Genomic DNA, 19,378 nt, shown 5'->3' on the forward strand with positions numbered 1-19,378 from the left:
GCCAGTACGATGGTGATTGTGTTAGTGGAGAAGATGTTTTAGGAAGATTTCGCCCTCCAAATAGGACAGGCTGATTTGGAAACATGGCAAACTCAGATAATTGACTTCATTGTACAAGAACCTGTGGGCTTTCCCATGAACCTTTAAATTCCCTCCACAATAAAAGAGCTACCTTGGACAGAAGGCATAGAGAGGCAGAGAAATGACCACCCAGGGAAGGGAAACAAAATGAACAGAGGTATAAAGATGAGAACAAATTCATTTCAGTGCCCCCATGTGACTAATTTTCCTTAAACAGTTTTCACACATCATCTTCTTAAATATATATATATATATCTCCAAGATTCTCTGAGGGCTTTCAACACCCTTTAAAATATGACCCTTTCATCACTTTTCTGTCTTTGTTCATCCGTTATCTCTTCAATTCAATAAACATGTATTGAGCACCAATTTTATGCCAGGTACTGTCTAAAAAGAACCAATAATACTCTCCTCTGGAACATTCAGTAGAATATGAAAGATCTACATTAAAACATAAGGTTAAGCTGTGCAGTGTACAGAAGAGACAAGAAAGCGGTACTTATTGTGCATAAGGTTGAAGAGCAAGCCCCCAGTGGGATACAAGTCACTCTCAGGCTTGAAAAATGAGTAGGCACCCACTAGGCCAACATAAAATACAAGAAGACCTTCCAATCTGCAGAAGTAGTCAATGAGGCCAGAAAAACAAAGCCCAAGACCACCACCAACACCTGCCTTCTCAGTTTTCTCTTCAAGCTATTGAGCAATGCCAGAGAATATCACATTCTACAGACAATGGTTTCTTCACCCTTGGAGTTTCCATTCCAAATGGGCCCTCAGGGATTTCTGTCTATACATCTGCAGAACCATAATCAGTTTCCTCTTTTTATTCCTTAAATTCCTATTTCAAAATTCCCTACTGTCCTCATGTCATTATACATGGAATTCTTTCCTCTGAAATTCCTCCCACATCCAGTATCTCCCTTCTATTTTATGACCGCAGTTCCAGTTCCACTGTGTCCTCTCTGCACTGTAGGCAAGAAGGCTGATCTGCCTTGCCATATGTGAAGAAGCCTCCTTCCAATCCCCCTGCCTCTTTTCTTTTTTCTTTTTTTTTGAGACAGTATTGCTTTGTCACTCAGGCTGGGGTGCAGTGGCTTGATCTTGGCTCACTGCAGCCTCAACTTCCTGGGCTCAAGCAATCCTCCCATGTCAGTCTCCTGAATAGCTGGGACTACAGGCATGTGCTACCATGCCTGGCTAATTTTGTTCATTTTTGTATAAAGACGAGGTCTCACTATGTTGACCAGGCTGCTCTCAAACTCCTGGGCTCAAGGGATCCTCCTACCTTGCCCTCCCAAAATGCTAGGATTACAGCCATCAGCCATTGCATCCCCCAACCCACACCCTGCCTCTTGATTGCCCTCGTCCAGTTCTTCTTCCAGGGTGCTTGCTGCTAGAATCATCTAAAATGCAAACTTGCTACCATCGCTGTGCTGCCTGAAATCCTTCAATCTTCGCATTTTCTATATGTTGAAATCCCAAGTCACTATCTTGGCATACTAGGACATTTATGATCTGCTCCCTGCTTACTTTCCCAAACTCATCTGCCCTCTGTCCCCCAACACACCCTCATACAGGCAATTTCTGTCACTGTTACACTCTTTCATGCCTGCAAGCCAGCATGCAGACTCCTCCAGTCTTGAGCACTCGGTAGCCCCTTATTTGACCTGTTTCTTTCTATCCTCCCTGTGGTAGGTCACCTCTCAGAGCAGGCTTTCCTGACCACCACTGGCAGGGTTTGGTGTTTCTCCCTTCCCTTTATATCACTTTGTGCATTCATCTGTATGGTTCACCATTTTGCTGTTAATAATTTTTTCAAATGCCCCTTTCTCTCAGCGGATTGTGCATCCCACAATGGCAGAAACGTGATCCTATTTATTGTTGTGTCCACGGTGCCTCCATGGTGCCTAGGGACATACCGATAAATTACTAAACTAGTAAAGCCTGGATATACAGGATAAGAACATGGAAGAATCAAATATGACTCTAAAGATGTTTTTCAGGAAACAGAAAATGGTAGAATTATTGAAAGAAATTGTAAGGGAGAGATATTAAACAGAGAGACATCAAGAGGAGGAGTTTTATGGAGGAGTTAGAAATATGGGATTGGAAGTGAGTGGTCAGGATCAGGTAAAGTGGATTTGTGAATCAATATAATAATGGAAAGGTGTGGTGGGGGTTGAATTTAAAGCATGAAGAACAGACTGACAAACACTGAGGTCTAGAATATTTACAAATAGGAGGCTAAAATGGGATGGGAGACTTAGCTAGAAATAAAAGGACCTATTTTCTCCTCTTGGACATGGCTAGAGGGCCAAAGACACGTTTTAGTGGATTCTCTCAGTTGGGAGTAAAATTAAAGAAAAATGAGCCAAGGAGCAAGGGAAGACACAGTTAAAAGAATAAGTTAAAAGAGTAAGTGGATTTATCTAAAACAGAAGTCATGGTCTTGCCACTGGAGTCAAATACGACACTTGAGAGCTGCATGGAAGTACATGAGAAGAACTTGAATAAATTTAAAGCTAATTTAGCTCTGAGAATTAAACAAGGCCACATACATATGCACATGGATTAGGATGCATAATGTGAAACACTTGACAGCCATATTCAGTTGAAATAAAAATAGATAACATTTTAAAAAAGAAAACACTGCAACCTTTCATAAACAACACTGGTGACTTTTGGCTATAATCCTTGGATAGATTGCTCTGAATATAATTATATAGTAGCTGCAAGAAAGTAAAGCATCCTATGCCTCTCCATTCTGGGCCTTTGTTGTTTGAGTTTTATGAGCATTTATGACAATGGGGAAACTCAGCATATTTTCTGTGGGCAGCAGCTCTTAGCTTAGAAAATAAGGAAGTGGCTCAGTGACAGAGGTGGCACCATTGTGAGAGTGAGAGAGGACAGAGGCAGGGTGAATGCAGAGCACCCCATGAATTTTTAAAGATCATTTTTGTGTAGTCAAGTGACTCAAGCCCCTGGCAATGTGCAGAACTGACACCCTGCCATGTTTCCTCTGATAGGAGTTCGGCTTTGTGACTAATTTTACTTGACAAACATTTGAAAGATTATGCACACATAAAATTCAGTAGGGGAGGGCAGGAGAAAGTAATTCACTGGTAGATTTTCTGTTTTACCAGGAAAAATAGGAATAGGCTCAGATTCAGAGTATATTTACAGGAGAAATATTTAACTAGAGATTATAAGGGGCTAGGATGGACCTCCAGGGATTTCTTTAGGAATCAATTGGAAATCTCTCTGAATAAGTTAAAAGCAATCGTATCAATACATTGGCATAAAACAACTGCAGTGCACAGTAGAGGTGCTATCCTGGAATTAAGCATGGTTTTTTTTTTGAATTCCAAAATAGTAATTCTATTATTACAATCCTTTCCAGCATGTTATATTATATGAGACAGGAAAATGGTGAAAGTAAGGATCAGATAGATTCAGACAGATTTGCATCTCCTCACCTATGATTTAATTAAAAACATACTAAATGTCAGGGACTTTATTAGCCATTAGGATGCAAAAATGATTAAAACAAAGCTTATGCTCACAAAAACGTTCACAATCTAATACAGAAGACAGAATAGTAAGCTGACAAAGTCATAAAGAAACAAATGTTATCATAGTAAAAACACAAATTAGTGGCACCTGATCTACATGGCTTGGGGAGAGGCGGGCATCAGAAAGGCTTTCTGGAAAGGAGCACTCTTAAGCTGAGCATTGTGGATTCACAGGCATTTTGTAGGTGAAGGGAAGGAAGATGGTTTATGTACTAGGACCTACACAGGTGAAGACCAGAAATCTAGAAATAACACAATCAGTCCAGAAAATGGCAAGTAGTTCCTTAAGTCTGGGCAACAAAAGATGAGCCTAGTGAGGTAAGCAGAGATCAGGAAATAAGGCCTTTATTTAGTACATATATGAAAGATTTGGACAAGCTTCTAAAGGCTATGGAAAGATATTGGGAGATTACAAGGCAAAGAGTGTTATAATCAGAGTTAAGTTTGGGGAAGACCACTCTGTCTCCAATGTGGCCAAATAATTGGACCAAAGTCAAAGCCATTAGGAGAGGACTGGAACAATATGGGCAAGATACGAATCAATCTGCAAGGGCCTAACAGAATAAGGTAAATAGCATTGAGGATAGGGAAGAAAATGATACATTTGGAATAGAATCAATAGAGTTGGTGTGAGAAGATGTGTAGAAAGTGGAATAGAAAGGAGTCAAAGTGACTTTACTTGAACCATGGAGAGAGAAAGTGGTGTGACTGTTGAGACCCTGAATTCCAATTTCACCCCTTGGAGCGAGAGCCAGGTTTGGCTGCAGACTATGTGACGTGAACAAGTTAACTTACAACCTTGAGCCTCATTTGCATATCTATAAAAAGAATGATAACAGTACCTATCTCACAAGGTAGTTATTAGGGTTGAGTGCAAAATTTCATACACAGTACTTCTCACAGTGCCTGGAACATGGAAATAATAAATGTTAGCTACTGTTATTATTAATTGAATGGTGTAACTTACGTAAGTGTTGACAACAGTAGAGAAGAAACATATTTCAGTAGGTTAAGCATGTCAGGTTTAGTTTTGTCCATGTTGTACTTGAAGCATCTATAAAATACCAGGATACAAATAGAAACATAGATTTAAGGCTCAGAAGAAACACATAGACTGGAGATATAGCTTTGGGATTAATTAGTATAGAGATGGTTTGTTGAAGACACCAGAGTAGATGTGATCACTAGAGGAAATGTTGTAAAGTAGAAAAGAAACTCTGGTATAGCTAGAATTCTGGGAGAATGAGATGTAGGGCCTTTGAAATAAACAGAGAAGGAATATTCAGAGAGGGAAGAGGAAAACCAGGAGAAAGAATCACAGAAATCAAAGAAGGAGACTATTTCAGTAGTGGTCAATGATAAATGTAAAGATAAGGACTGAGAAGCACCCAGTTTCTGAATGCAATTTCCATAAGGTGTTGGGGAAATAAATAAGATTGCATGATGTTGGTAAATGATGAATGGAGGAAAAATTAAAAAGAGGGTAAGAATATACTGCTGTCTTAACAAGCTTGATTATGAGAGAGAACAGTAATAACATGGAGAAACAAGGCAAAGTATTTTTGTCTGCTTTATTTTGCTTTACTTCTTAAGATAGAAGAAATCTATGTCTGTTTAAATTTTGATGGGAAAGAGCTAGTAGAGTGGAAGGAATTATTTGTAGATGCACAAGCAAGAGTTGATATTGATGGCGCATGGTTCCTGAGGAGGCAAGAAGGAATAGGATAGGGCTCATCCTTCTTTTTCTTGTCAGAAAGGATGGTGCCTAATTCACTGATCTGTCTGCAGCACCTAGCACAGTATCTGGTACATGGACGTATCCAATACATGTTTGTCAAACAAATAGATAAATGAGTGAATTAAAGAAGAAATGAATGAGATGCAAAGAAAAGAAATAAGGATGATCATGGTTGCAGATTAATTTTAAGTAATGAGGAAGAAAGTTGTGAGTTTAGCAAGTTGGTCTCTATTTTTTCAGTGAGGTAGAATGGAAAGTCATTGATTGAGAATGAGGGTAATGGCAAGGAGAAAAGGCATGGCTGTTCATTGTGGGAAATGTGAGAAGTAGGGATGGGTAGACTACTGATAACAAGTTCCATTCATTTTTTTTTAAATAAATGAACTGGTGTGGTAGTAAATTACAGCTGATCTGAATTTCTTCGTGACATCTAAACACTTTCCAGTAAGTCTGTTCTGGGACTCATTCCCAATAAACCATATTTAGAAGAGCCACTTTATTAGCCAGTAGCTAGCTGGCATGGTCCTCAAGGTTGTTTCCTTTGCTGTTGCAGCCAGGGACACACCCAAAACAGGTACAATTTCATATTTAGCACTCTATTCCCCTTCACTGAGGCAAGGATCTTATAATTAGAGGCCAGACTGAATCATATTGGATGCATATCCACAGGGCAGGGATTTCTTCATTTGCCAAAAAATTCTGTCTGAAGCCCTAATTCCAAATCGATAGAAGCCAAGTGCCTCAATACATCCCTTACTCAAAAACATGTGAACAAGGCAAACTTATGAGTAATAACTCTGTCCTCACATCTTAAACCAGGTCTTTCCTTTATCAGCATTCCCTGATGACATGTCTTATGTTCACAGTCCATTTTTTTTCTTTCCCTCAAATATCTTGGCTGTTTCCACTTTATCTTTAAAGAATTCTAGAAACACATTTAGAAGCAATTCAATTAGCCTTGTGACAAAAGCAACGCACTCCATTTTGCACACAGTACTTGACTTTATTTTGCTACTGCCTTGACCTCAAAGGAATGTGATAGTGTGAGGTACGAATGCTCTTAATAAACAGGATCGATCAAGGGTGCTTGACTCTTGTTGTTCATGTGCAAGTATAGTGGCTTTTTTGTGCCTCACCAAAACCATCAAGAGTACTAAAGGCAAAAGGCAGAAAGCCTTTCTCTATCAATCTACCACTCTTCACACTTGAGCATCATGCAGAATGTTTGGTTGCTCCTTAGGGGAGCTCTCCCAACTCAAGAAGTCTGTGTCAGCCACTCAAAATCCAATGCAGACCCAAAATTGAGGCAGGTGGAAAACTGCCTGATCATGGCTTTTAAGCTAATGAATAACAGTTTCTGTTGCTGACTCCTCCTCAACTGCATCCACTTCCTCAGGATAATCAATCGGGAAAGGTTATTAAATCACACTGGGCTCATTGTTCCCATCATTAACATGTTTTAAATCAGACCAATGCCAATGCATATACCACAAGTAGAGAAAGCAATCTTGATTTTTTAAAAAACATGAACACTGAGGCACCAGAAGAAAGAAAATTCATGTTCTTATATGCATTGTTAGTCAAAAAACAGAAACTTCTGGGCTGTGATGAAATGAATTATCATCTCAAATAATTTTTAGTTCTCATTAGAAAGATCTTGGTAGACTTTAGGGAAAGTAGACTAGATTTTTGCAAACTGATTCCTAAATATAAGCCCACTGCCAGGTAGCCTGCTATCTTTAAACAGTTACAGTGGAAAATTATTACAGTCAGAATTCTACATATTCAGTAAGATCATCTTTCTTCTTCAGCTAAAGTGACCAAACACAATTCCAAAAATTAATGCTAGAGAGTCAAGTTGCTTAGTAACACTGAGCAATATAAAATATTCTTTCAAAAGCACCAAAAATTTATCATAAAGACAACTTGAAAAATGATGATTAGCAAGGACAAAATTCACAAAACCATTTTTCCGAAAGAGAAATAGAAATGTCTACGTTCAGAAGTAAAACATCTTGGTAAAGTGTTATGTAGTACTGCTAGGGGAAATGCTATGCACAAAAGCCTTTGGAACGAGTAGTGATTTCCTTGTATACTACCTGGCCAATATTTTATATTTATTGCCGTTTATAGTCATTATGAAGATTTGAATGTATTGTATTTTAATATAATACCTTGTAAATTTATATATTGCAAATTTGTTGTTGTCAACATTTATTTCACCCAAAACCCCTGAAGAACAGGACATTTTCCCATCAGTAGCAGAGGTACATCCCAAGACAAATTCTAAAGATGAGGCAACATTGCAGACTCTTCAGAGAGCATAGAGAGTTTTGAAAATCCCCCCAGGTGATTTCTACAACCCTCACAAAACTTCCCCATCCCACTTCAAGCATCACTATTTAAATATTCTAGCTTAAGCTGAGGTGGGAGGATCGCTTGAGCCCAGGAGTTCAAGAGCAGCCTGAGCAACACAGAAATACCCCATCTCTTGAATAAATATATTTAATGCAACAGACTACATGTCTGATTATCTAACAATATAATCCAGAAAATAATCTGTCCCATTTGCATATGTGTCCATGTGTTAATTAACCTTTATAATAAGTAATATTACTGAGCTGTTATATGTGCCAGGCATGGTGGTGCTAAGGGATTTTCACACATCATCTCATTTGTATCTATGACATAAGTGTAATTTATCCTGTGATTTTAAAAGATGAGTGCTATAAGATTTAGTGATATTAAGTTCATGGTCACCCATTCAAAAAAATGGAAGAGCAAAAACACTAATTCCTAGAATCTAATCCAAAGTCTTTGATGGCAACACTATTCTTTGCTTTTTCCCACACTTGCCAATGGCACGAACTCTCAGAAATGAGGTGCAGAGATAGAGGCTACATCTGCCCAAGAAAAAGGGAACATTGTCTTACATGTGTGACAATTAAATTAATTCATTCATTCATTCCACAAAAATATGTTGAATACTTGCACATCTCTGAATCCCGAGTACTCTTTTAGACCTTGGGAACACAGCAATGAACAAATATGACAAACATTCCTGTTGCATGGAGCTATCTTTCTAAGGAGAAATGGGGAAACATGGAATAAAAAACAAATGCCCATATTATATCAAGTTGTGACCTGTCAGACAGTGGAGAAAAATCAAGCAAATAAGGGAAATAATGAAATGCTGAAATGAGAGGGGTCTAATTTAAATAGGGCAGTCAGAGATATTAAACAGCCCATTTTCAGAGTATGTTGTTGTATTGAATCCATATGTTTTCCTAATTAAATTTTTAGTAGAACTTAAAAAGCCATGCCTGTTCCCTTATTTATTGACCATGGCTGCTTTCTCACTACACTGGCAGAGCTAAGTAGTTGTGACAGAGATTGTATGGACCGCAAAGCCTAAAATATTTACTATCTAGTCCTTTACAGTAAAAGCTTGCTGACTCCTGAGCCATTCCTAAAGAATTTATTTGCGAAAATAATTATATACTTAGTACATGTACTGGTGTATGATAATTGCTCAAAAGATAAATTATAAATACACATTAAATAAATATGTTTGCATTCCACAAAATTGCCAAATGCAGGAAAGAGCAAGCTTATCACAGGCAGCCTTAACTAGCAGCTAGTGCATCCCCTGCCTTCATTTTAACTCCTTATCTCCTAAAGAAAATGCTTTCTGTGTTATATTGGAGCCTGCTTATTTCAACAAGCCCTAAAAATACCAATTTATAATCTAAAGATGCAGAGTGGCATCATGAGAAATAGCCTTCTACAACTTCATGAGTGAAGGAGGAGCAACAAAAGATTGAATGTGACAGCTAACAGATAGGACAGAGCAAGAATACCTGTCAAACTGAGCTTTGTATCTTTTGGAGGCAAATCCCATTTTAGGTTGGTATATATTAACATAGTGCCGATCAATATTCAGTAATAGGAAATAAACTTAGCATAAATCATATTGAGTTAGCATTCCCTTAGCTCTTTATTTTTCCTGAGTTCTTCATAACAATATAGCCAATAATTCTTTATTTCTACAGAATAACAGACTGTTCCCCGAAAAAATTTTCTTCACTGTAATTGCATTCTGCTCTTATCAATCATGTCCTTTTCTGAGAAGGAATCTTTACACATTGATTCTACTTTTAAATGCAAGTATTTTTGATGCCAAACTTGTTTTAGAAGTTAGAGATAAAAATATGCAATACATATCCTGCCCTTTGATATACCAGGAAAGAAACCAGACACAATATAATAATGACATTTGTGATTAGGAATGGAAATGTAAAATGGCAACATGGAACTCCACAGAGGCAGGACTTAGACTAGCATTCATGAACTATTTTTCTCATTTGTTTATTCATTCATTTCCTGAATGTTTATTGCACCTACTAAGTGCCAGAGCCTCATGTTGCCCCTTGCAGGTAAAGGAGTGGCAACCCTCAAGGAGGCATCATTCTATGGAATAATGAGAGACAATACATAAGTAAGCCAATGAAGGAACAGGATCCTTTCAGGTTGTGACTATTAGCACAAATGAATAAACAGGGAGACATGAGGGAAAGTAACTTGAAGGATTAATATCTACCACTCTCCAGAATTATTAATGTCTCAGAATCTGTTTTTCTTCAGTTATATAATAAAGAGAATGGAATACCTGCCTCAGAAATACTATAAAAGTTAAATAATTCAATAAACTCTCTGGTTCTGTGTTTAAAATATAAAGTGTTCAATAGGATATTATTATTATTTATCATCAAAGGCTTCATCTATCATTTGGTTAAATACTACAACTTCCCCAGTGATGGGAAATCTCATCCCCTTAAATTATGGAAAATTAGCTGTCTTTTATTGAGAACCATACCCTATGCTGGTGCATTACCTAAACTACCTCATTTATTCTTCGTACCTCTTTGTATTTCACAGACGTATATACTGAGGTTTACAAGGCTGAAATGTCTTATCCAATGTCATACAGATAGTAAGTGGCAGAACTAGATTTAGATTCCAGCGAGGTCTGCCTCCATAGCCTGTCCCCTTCACCACTATACTAATACTGCAAACCAACCCTGACCATATCATCCAAAAGAGACTCTGATGCAGTAATAATCTGTGTTGAATGTTGGAACTCATAGCCAGGGCCAGCATGGTTTGTAGGCTCAAATTATGTTTTTAATCAAGTAATGAAGAAGCAGATAAGTGCAAAGAAACTCCATTCAGTCTGCTAGGTTAACACAGAGTGATAAAGCTGGCACCTCTTATCAAGGATGCAGATTTCAAGACAAGATAAAGAATATAACAGCCCCTTATATTAGAAAGGTATAGTACATATTACAATGTGTTTTTATGTTCTCCTTGTAATGAATCCTCATGCATATATTTTCACACATTAAATGCAGACATTAAGGCTCAAAAATCTTTGAGTAGCAATGGTTTGTAAAGCTGAAACTTAAAACCAAGGTTTCTGATTTTGAGTATCATGTTTAGTTGATCAGAAAGCTAAAATCAGTGGAAAAGGTTGAATTCATGGTTTGCTGAAGGAAAGAAAATGTGCCTATCCCTTGGCTGACTCTGTGAGTTCTTTTAGGACAGCTAGAAAATTAGCTCCGTAACTCCAGGCCTGAGCATAATACAGGCTGTCTCCCTTGGCAGACACACAGGTGGAGGAGGAGTCCGATGCCTCCCAGGTGCTCCCAGCTCTACGATGAGGGACTTTGTCCAGGATTTTTAGAAGCAAGACAACTAAGTGCCCTCTTAAAAATCTGGCAGCTCTGAGAATTTTACTTCTATTTAAGGATCACCATCACCTCTCTCCTTCTCCATCATTTGCATTCTACATTTTAAAATATCCCCTTTGATTTCCCAGCCCCTACTGGGTAAGCAGCTGAGGAATCACTTATCTGTGTCTCTGTTTACAATGTCACCCTTACCAGGCTATATAGCCAGAGAAGCACAAGGGAGAAAAGAGGCTGTGAAATATCTCCCCTGGGAAAGATCAATGTCTTCAGAGAAGTGTTACAGCTAACAGCTCAGAGCCAGCCAAGATGCCCAATTAGAATTCCTAAAAACTAGTTCCAAATGAAAATATAACCAGGAGAGGTAACCATACCCTAGAGAGCAAAGTTAAGAAAATTAAAGCAAGCTATATTAGGGCAGACTTTTCCACAGGCTTAGCTATTTACCAGTAATATACCTAGAAGAAAGAATACTTAGAAAAGGCTAAATAGCAAACTCAGCCCATGGCAGATCAACGGTAGCATTTTTCCAGCATGGCTCATAAAACAATTCAAAATGACATTTTATTTTCTAATTAGATGTTACTGTAATTTGAATCCAAATTCTGCCAGTTGAGTTTTTCTTTCTCAGTGTGTTTCCAAATATTCACCTCCTGTGAACAAGAAAACATCCAAGCAATAGGAGAAAGGCCAACCTCTCATCATTCATGATTGCCAGACTCCACAATCAATACTGAAACCTCAGCACTACAATAGTTGCTAGTATTGCAGAAAGTGTTACATCTAATCCTCAAGTCTAGATGCAAATCTTACCTAGCACACAGCTGTTTTCCATTCTTCGAAGAAGAACCCTGAAATCAGAAACATTTAAAAAATATGTTCCATAAGGACTTAGTATCACAGCGTGAATAAGAATACCTTTGTTAGGTGCGATAGGCATAAACTCTTGTGTAGAAATAAGAGTTAGTTTTTCATTCTCCCTGCTCCCCTCCAACATACGACCTCCACCAATTCCGACCTTTAAGCCCAAGTTTTGTTTTTAGATTTTTCAAATTTCAGGAAAAATATTCCTTCCCAAAATTCAATGCATAATAGTAAAGAGAAAAAGATGATGTTGGAGTCCAATATATCACTTTGATATACCAATGCATCAAAAGTGCAGCTTTTGATCACCAGCATATAAACTTTCTGACATCAGTCTTATCCTCTCTAAAATGCAGATAAAAAGTAGGGCCGTTAAGGTTAAGTATAATAATAAAAAAAAGTAGGGCCGTTATGAAGAATATACTAAGCACCATGCCTGGTGCATACTAAGTATTTCATATATTTTAATTATCTTTCTTCCTTAATCTGTGAATTCCTATTACTTAGATTAGAATACCTTCAATTTTCATCTAGTTTTTTCCATTCTAGATTAAAATGTGTTCAGAAAGTACTGCATAGTTCCTGTCTCACGTAGACTGTCATTGATTCTCAGAAAGCAAGGCTCACTGTCACTTGGAGCCTCTCTTACACTGAGAAATGTTGGTGCAACTTAGCATTGAACCCCAGTTCCACTAACCAGGACAGCTCAAAGTCCCATCACTTTTCCCACTCTTCATGTATGTGTGCCTCTCTCTAACTTTCTTCTTGAAAGAAAGTACAAGGCTTTGAGGGTTCATCCCACATCAGAGTGAGAAGCAGAGCTCTGTTGATTTTCCACTGGAAGTACCTTCACATGTGCATTTGGTGATGCTAAGTTATTTTCCTAGAGAACTGAAGGTGTCACAGAGGAAGGGTCATGTCATGTTCTACATAGCTTTATGTCATCCTGTAACTCCTACTGTCATCTGTGCTATGATATCCGCCTAATGACAGCGTCAGCTCATGCCCCTACTGGTGCATGCAGCCCCCCTGAGATATATAGTTTCCTGTCCCCTCAAATGTCTTGCTTATAAAAGAACCCCACCTATCTTTCTCAGCACACTCTAGAATTGTGAATAAAAAACTTTTTTTTCCCATTTCACTGGATGTGCCACACTTATAAACTTATATTTTAAAAATCCTGTCTGGGTACAGTGACTGTAACCTATAATCCCAGCACTTTGGAAGACCAAGAAGGGAAGATTGCTTGAGCCTAGGAGTTCAAGTTTACAGTGAGCTATGATTACACCACTGTACTCCAGCCTGGGTGACATCGATAACTTGTCTGTGAGAAAAACAAAAATAAAAATCCTATGTCACTTTTTTTTTCTTTAGCCCTTCTTCTATTTCCTCAAGCCTTATCAGATACAACCAAAGTTTCTCTATTGTGAATCCCTGCTAATATTTTCTTGAGCATTTTTAATCAGAATAGAGCCCAGAAAACACTCCATAATGCTTGCCAGAAAGGCTATTCTGAATGAAACATTTAGGTTCAGTACTTGACAAGCGAAGTCAAGAACCTATGCATTAGCATCCCTGGGTGGCTTCTTGGCAAGAAATCCATAAGTAATGCACAACACAGAGTATGTCAGTCCACGGTCTTCCCACCATGAATCATCACTCAGCCTTTATTCACTTTTATTACACAGTAACTGACAAGTTGATGTCAAGCCCTTTTGTAGCCCCATCATTCAACTTTTAAGCCCCATCAATGATCTCACTCCATGATATGAAGCACCCCACATTGATTATAACTGTCTTTTAAAAACTGAATGTCAGTTGGGTGCGGTGGCTCACGCCTGTAATCCCAGCACTTTGGGAGGCCAAGGCGGGTGAATCACTTGAGATCAGGAGTTCGAGACCAGCCTGGCCAACATGGTAAAACCCCGTCTCTACAAAATACAAAAATTAGCAGACATGGTGGTGCACGCATAGAATCCCAGCTACTTGGGAGTTGAGGCAAGAGAATCGCTTGAACCCAGGAGGCAGAGTTTGCAGTGAGCCGAGATCACACCACTGCACTCCAGCCTGGACGACAGAGTAAAACTCCATCTCAAAAAAACAAAACAAAACAAAACAAAAACAAAAAAACTGAATGTCCAGAGATAAGTCAAAACAAAGCAGAATAATCTGCAAGAAGAAATTCCCAGAGCTTCCAATTAGTGTGGAAGCTTGGCTAAATTCAGATTTGTTTAATTATCATGTTAAGTTCATTCAGCTGGCCCAATTATTGTAACAAAATTTAAATAGTCATTGATCACTTTGCTGAGGGCCATCTGAGGGTAAAATATTCCCAGTTACAGGACACTTTGTTAATATTCAGAAATACTGGAGAACATGGGCAGAGTCCAAGCACAGAATGTATTGTTACCCTCTGAAGAATGGCATTAGAATATTAAAGACTAAATGTTTTGTATTCATTAACAAGAAAATATTTCCAGAAAGAAGTATATTTCTGAAAATGAGAATATTCCAGCCAGAAGAAATACAAGAACTAGCATACTTCTGCTAATTGAAAGAATTCTAAATCGATGCATAACTCCATAATTATATTTTAACATTTGTGAAAAATAAGTATTTACTCAATAATAATTTAACTGTGCTTTCAGTACTTATGTGCCAGGCATATGTACTAAAGACTTCTCCCAACCTTTTGTGCAGTAGAGATGAAGGTTTTTTGTTGATTTACTTTGTGAATGAAGCCAAAAAAGGGTTTTGGCATTATACAAAGTGGGATCCAAAATTGATAAAGAGTCTATTCACAAATTTAAGTTATCTGCTTATAATGCTCTTGAAAATCACCCATTATAAAAGAGATAGTCTTCAAATACAAGTTTAATGATAAGGTTGTCACCATCTGGTATATGACTTTGCTTTTTAGTACTAACAGAGCTTTTTCACAACTTAAGATTGCCCTGGAATTTAGATAAGATTCAGACAAAAGTCATATGACCTGCCCAGTGTCTTCAGAGGCAGAAACGGACTGTGAATCCAAGATGCTGAATGCAAATTCCAACTCTTTCTTCTATACCTACTACATATTGTCATTCAATAACACATAGAAGGACAAAGCCACAGCCTTTATTTCCAAAGCAAGAGTATCCAGATACTAGCAAGACCCATGAGCATGCACAGAACCTTTTCTGAATCATATATAGAATCAAAATTCAGAATTTTTTCTGAATCAGTACAAAAATTTCGACTAAAACTTCTAGGGAATTGAGGTATGAATCAAATCCTTATGACTCCCTAGGCAAACTAATAAGCTAATCTCTGACAAATAATCAAAATGTCCCCAGATACTATGTAACCAGAACCTAATAAATGGCATACTATTAACTGGGCTGTGGCCCAAGAAATAAAAGTTTTCATTTTTAAAATTTGATTATTTTTGCATTTTTAATTTTCCTTTTTTCCATCCCAGGAAATAGATGAGTATGAAGGAGTTCTGTCTCCCTTGTTATGAAATCTTCTTCCTAATCAGTGCTTTCTGAATGTAGCACTCCTGTTTGGGGCAAAACCCCCATGATTCCATAGTTACCAATGATTTCTGGCAACAATATTATGTCTTTCAAATAGTTCATAAGCAATATTTACAGTGATTAAAATTCTTCAACTCACTATTTATGTTGATTTTGTGTGATTATCTGGAAAGAAAACGAGAGCTAGACTCAGAAAACCTTGGTTCAGTAGCTAACTTTGATACTTACATGTATAAGCTGTATTGCTTTATTTCTCTGCTTCTCTAAGCTCAGTTTTTACTTCCTCATCAATGAAATGGTAATGATAACACTTGTCCTACAAATTTCAGAGGAATATGGCTCAAATGGTTCAATTACAATAAAAGAACTTTGTTAATTTCAGAGAATTCAACAATTAACTGCTTTCAGAACTCCACTCAGGATTTGGAGCATTGATGAGAAAGGTGTCATTTTCTCATGCATTTTCTTGATCTCTTAAATGTGTGACTAAGAAATAAAAGAGGCAGATGTTTTAAAAATGATTTTCTGGATATGCTTAAGATGAGGCCACCCCCACACTGTGCACTGGACTATTCACTATTCTAGAACGGTTTCCCTAATTGTCCTCTTCCAGTAAAATTCTCAAAAGATATGTTTACTATCGCTAACTTCACATCTTCTCCCATTTTGGCAAGCCTGTTTGGAGCAGGTTCAAGAGAGAATGGTTGATATGTTATGTTGAGAATGGCATGTCACTCCTGTGGCCTCCCTCTCAAAAATTCATAACTCCAGTCTAACCATGAGAAAAACGTCAGCTAACCTCAACTTAAAGTGCATTCTATACAATACCTGATGTATTCCTCAAAACTATCAAGACCATCAAAACAAGGAAAGTTAGAAAAACTGTCCCAGCCCAGAGGAACCTAAGGAGCTGTGACACCTAAGATAATGTGGTATTCTAGATGGGATCCTGCAACAGAAACGGGACTTTGGGTAAAATGTAAGGAAATCTGAATAAAGCATGGAGCTAACTAACTCCATATAAAAATTATTGACATGGATTTATTAATTGTGACTAATCTACCATACTAATGCAAGGGGTGAATAATAGAAGGACTTTGGTGTGGGGTATATAGAAACTGTCTGCATTGTGTTTACAACTCTTCTATAAATCTAATACTATTCTAAAAACAAATAGGCAATATACAGATGTTAGCTAATAGTTTTGGAACTTGTAGTAAGAGTCATAGCAGTAGTTACAATAATAGTAGTTAGTAATACAAGATTCAAAAGCATTCTAGAAGAGATAACCCAATTAGCCTGTTTCTTCCATGCAGCACATATACGCAGGGTTGAACTGCATATATAGCCCTCTTGAGGAACTATAATCTTAATTTTAGCAATAAGAAATCTGTCCAATTCACATTTATAAAAGATAACTGCCTGAATAGGATCCTTATCTGGAGGCTTTATAAAGATGACAAAAGGGTGTGTTGAGAAGGACTGAATCCAAACTTTTGTGAGAGGTTTATGCCACTTATTCTACATATTTAAATACAGTGGAGACTGAAAAACATATAGCAGAGTTTGGTATCAAAATTTCCAGCTGATATTCACAAAGAAGATAACACTTAGTAGGGTGGCCAAGGACAAGCCATCAAGCCTAGACCCTCCTGTTCTCACCTACCCTTTTCTTCAGCTATCTCTGCCTGCAAGCTCGCTCTCTAAATACTAAATTTTAATCCATTAATTTTTGCAATCTCTTTTGATTGCCTTCAATACACTCTACAAAAATGGCTGCCTGCTTCTATGTTGACTAAAATGGCTCCACAGAGCCAACATTTTCAGAACTCAATATGCCTGTACCCCTTTTTGCAGCTGTATCTCTCTTTCTGTAGGGAAGACAGAAGGAATGGAAGGCAAGCACTCCACGGAGTGTGACATCACCTTATCATATAAAAGTAATGACTTTGTAGTGGTTTCCACAAGATTACTAGAAAAAGAGATAGTCTTACTTCATTACATGGTCTGCAATTGGAATTTGCACATTAAATTACTTCTAGTCTCATGATATATCCACTGTTACACTTCCAGATTGTCACACATACTTAATCTCTGCAAGAACAGTCTTCTCGTCTCTCTTTATCTTAAGATTTTAACTGGATCAGAAAGCCCCTGCTAATGACTTCTCAACCCCAAGTTTATATCAAGGGTTCTCTTAGAACCAAAACATTCCTCTGTATTAGCAGTTGTCATATTGTATTATAATTGTTCATCAGATTTAAGGTACATGAATGCATTGCCACATCTCTCTGGATCACCGTCAAATCATCAAGAACCAGAACATTGACTGATACACAGTAGGGATGCAAATGCATAACTTAGAATGGATGGATAGATTCCTTCCCAATCAAAAGTATAGTATAAGATCATTTTTACTCAAAGATTGTGTCATGCTATTTCTCAAGGACCTTTAAATCTTAGGGCAGAGGCTGATGTAAAGAAGCTGTCTTTCATATCACCATACACCCTATGCGCTACTCTGATCAGATAGTTGTAGATATGCGGCATTATTTCTGAGGGCTCTGTTCTGTTCCATTGATCTATATCTCTGTTTTGGTACCAGTACCATGCTGTTTTGGTTACTGTAGCCCTGTAGTATAGTTTGAAGTCAGGTAGCGTGATGCCTCCAGCTTTGTTCTTTTGGCTTAGGATTGACTTGGCAATGTGGGCTCTTTTTTGGTTCCATGTGAACTTTAGTTTTTTCCAATTCTGTGAAGAAAGTCATTGGTAGCTTGATGGGGATGGCATTGAAGCTATAAATTAACTTGGGCAGTATGGCCATTTTCACGATATTGATTCTTCCTATCCATGAGCGTGGAATGTTCTTCCATTTGTTTGTATCCTCTTTTATTTCATTGAGCAGTGGTTTGTAGGTCTCCTTGAAGAGGTCCTTCACATCCCTTGTAAGTTGGATTCCTAGGTATTTTATTCTCTTTGAAGAAATTGTGAATGGGAATTCACTCATGATTTGGCTGTTTGTCTGTTATTGGTGTATAAGAATGCTTGTGATTTTTGCACATTGATTTTGTATCCTGAGACTTTGCTGAAGTTGCTTATCAGCTTCAGGAGATTTTGGGCTGAGACGATGGGGTTTTCTAAATATACAATCATGTCATCTGCAAACAGGGACAATTTGACTTCCTCTTTTCCTAATTGAATACCCTTTATTTCTTTCTCCTGCCTGATTGCCCTGGCCAGAACTTCCAACACTATGTTGAATAGGAGTGGTGAGAGAGGGCATCCCTGTCTTGCGCCAGTTTTCAGAGGGAATGCTTCCAGTTTTTGCCCATTCAGTATGATATTGGCTGTGGGTTTGTCATAAATAGCTCTTATTGAGATACGTCCCATCAATACCTAATTTATTGAGAGTTTTTAGCATGAAGGGCTGTTGAATTTTGTCAAAGGCTTTTTCTGCATCTATTGAGATAATCATGTGGTTTTTGTCGTTGGTTCTGTTTATAAGCTGGATTACATTTACTGATTTGCGTATGTTGAACCAGCCTTGCATCCCAGGGATGAAGCCCACTTGATCATGATGGATAACCTTTTTGATGTGCTGCTGGATTCGGTTTGCCAGTCTTTTATTGAGGACTTTTGCATCGATGTTCCTCGGGGATATTGGTCTAAAATTCTCTTTTTTTGTTGTGTCTCTGCCAGGCTTTGGTATCAGGATGATGTTGGCCTCATAAAATGGGTTAGGGAGGATTCCCTCTTTTTCTATTGATTGCAATAGTTTCAGAAGGAATGGTACCAGCTCCTCCTTGTACCTTTGGTAGAGTTCGGCTGTGAATCCTTCTGCTCCTGGACTTTTTT

General features: G+C 37.9%; 1 protein-coding gene and 1 long non-coding RNA gene across 2 annotated transcripts in view; one reads left to right on the top strand and one right to left on the bottom strand.

Moving 5' to 3' along the window:
* Nucleotides 1-19,378, bottom strand: part of LOC134810903 (uncharacterized) — a 139,511-nt gene that overhangs the window by 54,186 nt on the left and 65,947 nt on the right. The gene's annotated exons all lie outside the window — the stretch shown is intronic.
* The window catches only part of TRHR (thyrotropin releasing hormone receptor), a 32,921-nt gene that overhangs the window by 10,440 nt on the left and 3,103 nt on the right, over nucleotides 1-19,378 (top strand). The window lies entirely within an intron of this gene.

This window comes from Pan troglodytes, chromosome 7 (assembly GCF_028858775.2).
Source record: "Pan troglodytes isolate AG18354 chromosome 7, NHGRI_mPanTro3-v2.0_pri, whole genome shotgun sequence".
NCBI classification, from domain to species: Eukaryota; Metazoa; Chordata; class Mammalia; order Primates; family Hominidae; genus Pan; species Pan troglodytes.